Source organism: Urocitellus parryii, chromosome 14 (assembly GCF_045843805.1).
Source record: "Urocitellus parryii isolate mUroPar1 chromosome 14, mUroPar1.hap1, whole genome shotgun sequence".
Classification (NCBI taxonomy): domain Eukaryota; kingdom Metazoa; phylum Chordata; class Mammalia; order Rodentia; family Sciuridae; genus Urocitellus; species Urocitellus parryii.
Window position 1 is genome coordinate 1,772,829 of NC_135544.1, and position 7,986 is coordinate 1,780,814.

A 7,986-nucleotide genomic window follows, 5' to 3' on the forward strand; every position below is an offset into this window, starting at 1 on the left:
GGAGATATTGAAGCCTCCTGCCAGCAAGACCTGGAAGCGTATTGCTCAGCTTTAGGCATATCTTCCACAGCCACAACCCCAACCCTCCAACAGACCCTCAGGCAGAACCACAGTCCCAGATTCTACATCACTCCCAGATTTCTGACTCTCAGAAACTGCGTGAGATATTATATATTGATTGTGTTAAATGGCTGCATTTGGGAATGACAGATGGCTCATTCCAGATCCATGTGGATATATGGAATCAGAGCAATCCAAGAAGAGGCAAATGCAAACATTTCATGGGGGAAATTTTCAGTGTCTAAGTGTGGAAGCTCTCAGAGTTGGAACGAGGTGAATTGAGGGAGTGCCCACAGAGGGAGGTGGGAAAGGTGCAATGAGGACCTTATGAGCAGTTGTGAGTTAAGTTGTAAAGGAAAGTAAGCTAGAAAGACAGAAGACAGTGGTCAGAGAGCAGAGGACCAAAACTGAAAGTGTGGAGGGAGGGTGTAGTTACAGGTCAAGTATCATCATGAGAGAGGGGCGGGGGCAAGGTAATTGGTGAAGAGGTAAAAAGATTAAAAACAAAAAATATGTGTGATCTTTCCATGGAGATTTTATCTCGCTTCCTTCTTGCCTAGCTGTTTACATGTATGCCATAGAGGGAGAACCAGGAAAAAATTTAACTTGATCATCTCACTATTAGCAAAACAACACAAAACATACAATTTTATTGCAAAACAGACATAACCTGGATTTCAAAGATGACTGAATCCTGTAAATTCTCTAATTCCTAGAGAAGTAAATTGCACAGCTCCTAAATGAGTACCTCTATCACTCCCATCTGTTTTATTCAGTGTAAATTGATTTTGTTATCATTTCTTTATTCTAGGCAGATTTATCAAATTAAAGCTCTCAGAATTTTTTAATTTCTCAGTCTAAGTCTTTATACATATTTCTCATTTAAAGTGCGGCTACTTTTGTTAGCTGTGAACTGGGGTTCATTTCTTAAGTGATATTTGAGGAAAGGATTGAGTTGCTCGCTCTCTGTCTGCATAAGGGCTCCTCTGCTTCCCCATCCTCCTGGGTTGAACTCAATACAAACAGCATTGATGGGTTTACAACTTCCAGATATTCATTTTGAATAAAGACAATAAAACACAAAGATCAGAAACTGAAAAAAAAAAACAAAACTTCAGACAAAATTTGTATCTCTATGAGGGAAAGCTGTAATAAAGATATTTGGCTCTGTTACCTCAGACTTTTCAATTAAGTATGCTTTCCATTTTCTAAGATCCATCTTGTCTATTATCTCATTAACCTCAATTTTGTAGCCAAATATTTAACAGTGGATATGAATTTGGTCATTCCATAGCATCAGTATTATTTTATAGAGATGTCATGAACATGGTGATCTTAGATGGTGAGAAACTTTAGAACTATTTCATTTTTTAAAAGTTGTTCTAACTTGTGAGACATTTGGAAGATATTTTGCAGTCATTTTATTTTTTCATCTTCTGAAATCTTGAAAACTTGATTTAGATTTTTTTTCATGGGCAATTACTGTCTCTTCTCTCTTTTCCTCCTCCTCCAGTGCTCACTGAAGCACATAATATAAAGCCATTCAAATCCTGGAGTTTCAAAAGAATATATGACAAAAAATTGGAGGCTTGAATTATTTCTTGAAAGTAGGACCAAATAACAGAATGCCAGTGATTCTTTGGGGGGTGGTTACTGTTTTCAGCAGATGTCCAAGAATAATTGTGAACTGAAATTTCACCATATTTAATTACCTGGGAATATGAAAATAAGTAGAAAACACAAATCATTCAAATTGATCAGTGTATGTCTTGTAGCAAAAACATGTTAAAGAAAATTAGCCATATTTTTTCTTAAAGATACAATTTGCAACATAAGAAATATTGGGTACGTAACTGGAAGAAGTTCAAAGTTCATATTCTATCCAAGAACCATTAGATCTGAATAAGTCAACGTGTGCTGTGTGGAAAATTAAGCAAATGGCAAAGAGTAATTTTCTCTGAAATAGGAGACTATTAACAACCAGAATATGCCATCAGCATTAAGGTTCCAGAAACACTATTTAAAGTAATTTGCAGGTTGACCAATGATTACATTTTTTTCTTTCTCACTTGTACTCAACAGGATTGTTTTTAATTAAAATAATACACGGAGTCCAATTTAGCTTGACATATAATAGATGAAAATAAATGTTCGCTTGGTTGTTTGTATTTTCTTACCTTGACTACAGCTTTTGTCCCTTCTTTCTTACTTTTTCATGAAATCTCAGCTATAGAAAATTTGCTGTGTTCACTATGTGAAGGACAGAAATAGAAAGGTGCTTTGTTTTTGTTTGTGTTTTTATACTCGGTGGAATTGTATTATATACACATAAATTGACATAAGAGGAACAAATCCTGCTTCTTATGCTTGAAACTAGCTGGGGACTTTATTTATTTGGAAAAGAAAGCCAAATGCTCCCCTTGTCTCATAAACTATGAAATTCTATTGCTGTCAAATCATTTATTTATTCATTAAATACTTACAGAGTGCTATATGTCAGCCAATTTTATAAGTACTGGGGACAAATTAATGGATAAGATGGACAAAAATTCCTGTCTTTCTGTAATATACCTTCTGGTAGGAATACAAATAATAAGCACATTGTTAATTGTACAGAATGGTAGAAGGTAGTAAGTGGTATGGAGAAAATGGAAAGGGAAGGAGTGGCAAGGGGAGGCAGGGAGAAATGCAATGATAGTTGCAACCTGTTGAATTACAGTTTCATTGTTTTCTGCTTGCTATTATTGCTGTTTAGAAACCAAAATTTGTTTACAAATGCTATTGACATTGTGATTTTACTCCACAACAATATTTGGTGCTTCAAAAGCTTAAAAAAATGTTCCACATGGCCAGAGAATTACTATTCAATTTCCATGATTAGTAGTTTCTCAACTCTCAAGATTCTAGAAGAAGGCAGCAGCATCTTATTTTGAGCTGTTCTACCTTCCATTCAGTCTCTAATTCAACAGGTGCTTGAAGACAGCATGAGGGCCATTGTTTTAGTGCTTCCTCCCATGTGGCCTATGCAGCCCTTCCAATCTGAAAGGTCTTTTAGTGCAGGTAGAATGAATAGTCATGATCTTTCTACTCTGCGTCAAACCCTATTTCCTCATGGCATATACTTCAAACCCTATTTCTTCCTGATTACCTTTTGAGGTCCTTTAATTTTCTACGAATTCCCCTTCATTACTATTCAACGTACAATCAAAAAAATGAAAACATAAAAACCTTAAGATTGACTTGAACCTCCAAGATCAAAATTCTCCTCTATGATGAGAAATATGTATTCCCTGATAAATTGGCCATGTATGAATTTCCTAATTGAAGCCCTAAAAGCCCTGGAATGGGTTAATGTGATTCATATATGTAGCTTTCAATTATCACAGAAACTCTGGAAGGAAGTAGGGACAGGAAAGAATTAGCCCATTTTATGGAGGTGATATGATGCATAGAAAAGGGGTTAAATGAGAGAAGAAGATAGAACCTAAACCCAGGTATTCGGGACCCAAATCCAAGCTTTCAATCATTACAAAAAAAATTTTTGGTTGTGCAAAACAGGTTTATCTGTACAAATTTCTTGCAAAGTGTCTTTTACATACATTTGGCCTCTCTTCCTTCTAGACCTAAGTTATTTCTTAATGTTTTGAGTGATTTCTTATGTCATCACAGAAGCACCTGGAGATGATACCTCTAAACTCTAGATTGTACAAAATAGTAAGGATAGCCTGGCTCCACAGAACTTGCCCACATACTAAGAAACTCTTCTTTGCATGATCTTTATTTTACCACACATGTTAAATCTCTGTGAGAGAAACTCTATTTGGTTTCCTTAAATAGTTGGATTAATGCCTATATTCCCTGACCCCAGGGTTTCTCAAACTATGATCTATAAATATCAGAGCTCCTAAGAGGGGGGAAAATAGGTTCTCTAATAAAGTGTGATTGAAAAATATTTAGTTAAAAAGTTTCATCAGGTAATCAATCTTGTTATAGGAATTATCAGAGCACCTTATGTTAATATGCATAAGTCCCTCCAAGGGAAGAAAAGTACATGCAGAATTTTTGGTCAAACACTTTTTTGGGCATAATAAAATACAGAATTTTATAAGGCACTAGTTTCAAAGATATCCTTTTGGGAGATACTATTTTGTTATCAATTTCCTACCCAAGAGTTTTCACCATAACTTAATGCTTATACACACCATGTAATTCAATTATTTAAGGACCAAAGGGAAAACTTAAATTTGGAGATATTAAGTTGGGTTTCTAGATCTAGCATCATCACGTATTAGGTATTCTGGAAAAAATACCTATTTAATGGAACTAAACTTAGAAAGAAATTAACTTTAAAATCTATTGTTGAGTTTGCATAAAATCAGAAATCCATAGAACCCAAGGTAAACAAGAGCCAATGTGATATTTTCATACAATGTTTGTATTGACTGCCTAGAGATTCTCTGGATGACTTCAGTGGTCCCAATGAAGGTAGGAAATTGAGACTAAATCCGAGAATAAAACTTGAAAGTCAAAAAGTTGTAACATTTATTTATGCATAAGAACAAACAAACACAAAACAATAAAACCTCATGCAGAAGAAGACCCATTTGCACTGTTGTGCCATATAGAAAAATACAGGTTCTAATATTTTATATTAATATGCTGGGCCTCATGCAGAATTGCATTTTGCATTCATGTTATCATTTGGTTTGAAAAATTTCAAATAGAGAAATTAAAGTGATCTCAGATTGGTAGTAAATATCATATTTGATAGAAAGCAAATGCAAATTCTCTCTGAAGAAACTGAAGAATTCCACACACAGAGTTCCAAGTAAAGGGTGTTTCACATTCAAAACTCATAAAACAGATTAGGACAAAAGGCACCATGAGTGAGTATAAGCCAAAGTAAGCAATAGTTGTCACAGAAGGACAAATACTTCAGATTTCCTCATCTAGGCTCCAAATTAAAAATAACTCCATTTATTAATTTTAAAAATTATAAAAGAGCTTGAGATTATGTTTAGAAAATCAAACATCTGAAAAAAGGTAACTGCTATAAATGGAAAACATAATTGAATTTTTAATCTCAGGGTAGAGTTGAAATGCCAGAGTTGATGTAGTTGAAGAGAAAATATTTAGGAAAATATATGAAGAAATAATCCAGAACACAAAAACAAATTGGAAATATAAAAGGAGAGTGGGAGACAAGGAAAAAGCTTCAAAAGATCTAAATCATGTTTAATCATAGTTTTGAGAAAGATAACAACATAGAGAAGAACTGATATTGAAGACAAGATGGCTGAAATTTCTAAGACATTTTGAAAGACAGCAGAACTTAGAGCTAGGAAGTCTGGTATATTTCAAGCAAGAAGAATAAAAATAAATCCTTACTTTAACACATCAAAGTAAAACAATAGAACACCAAAGAAAATTGAAACCTAAAAAAATAGCCATAGAGAGAATGTCATAATTGGCAATAACCCAAAGATTGACTTTTCACCATCAAGAAAGCTGGAAAGGGGTGAATGGTATCTACAATGTGCTGAGAGAAATTAAAGTTAACTTAGAATTTTATATCATGAAAAACATCTTTCATGAGTTAGCACAAAAGATTTATTTTTATAAAGAAAGAAAAGGTGGTGTAACAGAAGACATTTTTTACATAAAGACAACTTACAGGACATGGTTTAAGCAGATGAAGCCAGATGAAATGTCTGTATTGATATACGAATGGTAAGCAAAAGTAATAGCAAATACTTAGGCAACATATGTACTGTCTAATACCAAGAATCCCTACTTTGTGGGATGAAAGAAACTATAAGAGTTTGGTCAATAATATTCTACATATTTAATATGTACATTAAAGTAAGCAAATGTTAAATAACTGATATAGAACACTTAGGAATTGAAGAAAAAAATTTAATGAGAAGAAAAGAAATTGAAAAGACAAGGGGGCGGCGGCGGCGGCACCGGGAACATTGCGCAGTCGGGGTAGAGGGCTGGGCGAGCTCCTGGCGGTGGCGTAATTCCTCCCCCTCTCTGTGTCTCCTCTCCTCCGCCTCAGTTGGGGGCGGGTCGGGAGAATGGCTTCGGAGATGGAGTCGTCGCTCGAGGCAAGCTTCTCCAGCTGCACGGTGTCGGGGGCTCGGGGTGCCTGCCTCCGGCCCGCTCCCGCATCTTCAAGATCATCGTGATCGGCGACTCCAAAGTGGGCAAGACGTGCCTGACCTACCGCTTCTGCGCCGGCCGCTTCCCCGACCGCTTCCCCGACCTCACCGAGGCCACTATCGGGGTGGATTTCCCAGAGCGAGCGGTGGAGATTGATGGGGAGCGCATCAAGATCCAGTTGTGGGACACGGCAGGACAAGAGCGGTTCAGGAAGAGCGTGGTACAGCACTACTACAGAAATGTGCACGCTGTCGTCTTCGTGTATGACATGACCAACATGGCTAGTTTTCACAGCCTGCCGTCTTGGATCGAGGAATGCAAACAGCATTTGCTGGCAAATGATATACCACGGATTCTCGTTGGAAATAAATGTGACTTGAGAAGTGCCATTCAGGTACCCACAGTCTTGGCACAGAAATTTGCTGACACACACAGTATGCCTTTGTTTGAAACCTCTGCTAAAAACCCCAATGATAATGACCATGTGGGAGCTATATTTATGACCTTGGCTCATAAGCTTAAGAGCCACAAACCATTAATGCTTAGTCAACTCCCTGATAACGGAATTATCCTGAAACCTGAAGCAAAGCCTGCAGTGACATGCTGGTGCTAAATAACAGCTTTATTGCACTATCTCATTTTGACTAAAAATGCTTTTGAAGAATGACAGTGATAAGTCTTAAGATTTAATCTCAAATATAATGGATCATCCTGACACCTCACTGTTATCAGTGTCATGCTTACTTTTGTATTGTGTATCCACTTAGTCAAGTTTGTCACTGTGACAACACAAGGGAAAAGTTGGTTTTGAAGTGAGACTGACAATGAAGCAAGGCTAGGAGGAATACCAGCTCTTCCCATGGAGAGCCCCATGAAGGAGGCCTCCAGGGAGCGATGCTGGAAGTGCTAGTCAGGAACCCTTTCATCCCACACTCCTGGGACTGAAAAAGAAAATCTGTTCAGGATACACCTCCTGATGTTAAGTCCGGTGTGAGGGCAGATGCTGTGACTTCACAAGGTGCTTTATACTTCATTTTATCATCTTTTAGCAGCAAAAAACGAATTGAAAGCATCTGAGGAGTTGTAACTTTTGGGGTGGGGTTTTGGTGACAGGGGTTCCTGGTATTTCTTGCTCCCCGTCACCCTGAGCAACTTCATGACTAAGTGCTGGGTGAACTCAGATTGCGTTTGGATTGTAGCTCCAAGGGCATTGCTCTAATTGATTTGAGTCTGTGTGTATTTCTGTAATAGTATTTATTATCAATTTTTTAAATGTTTGAAACTTATGGTCACAATAAACAGTTCCTCCTCATTGTGAAAAAATAAGTTAGATATCGTCTGTTCCCTCGGTGATGGACAGAATATTTCAAATTTTTTTGCCCTAAGTATTTTAATTTTGAATTTAAGACTTTGCACATAGAAAAGAGCACGTTTGACTATGAAGCTCTTTACATAAATGGAATATAAGCCATGGACTGAACTGCAGTGTGCACATAAACTGATTCTGACACTTTGCTGCCCTTGAGAATTTTAGATGAAAGTAAGCCAAAAAGATGATTGTACTTAAAATATTTGCAGAATGTGGAAAACCAATTAAACATGTCCTCTAATCTAGTTTAGGATTTTCTGTTTAATCATTAGTGTGATCCTAACTGGATAATTTAGTTACCAAAAAAAAAATCATTCTATAAATAAACTAAATGAAAGTAGTGATTATAATAAATATTCAGCTTTAAGTATTAGGGCTCAAATTGGCTTTAT

The 7,986-nt window shown here is 36.6% G+C and overlaps 1 pseudogene; it reads left to right on the plus strand.

Annotated features, from left to right (window-relative positions):
* Nucleotides 1-6,140: 6,140 nt before the first annotated feature.
* LOC144250241 (ras-related protein Rab-33B pseudogene) lies at nucleotides 6,141-6,931 on the plus strand (annotated as a pseudogene).
* Nucleotides 6,932-7,986: the final 1,055 nt, after the last annotated feature.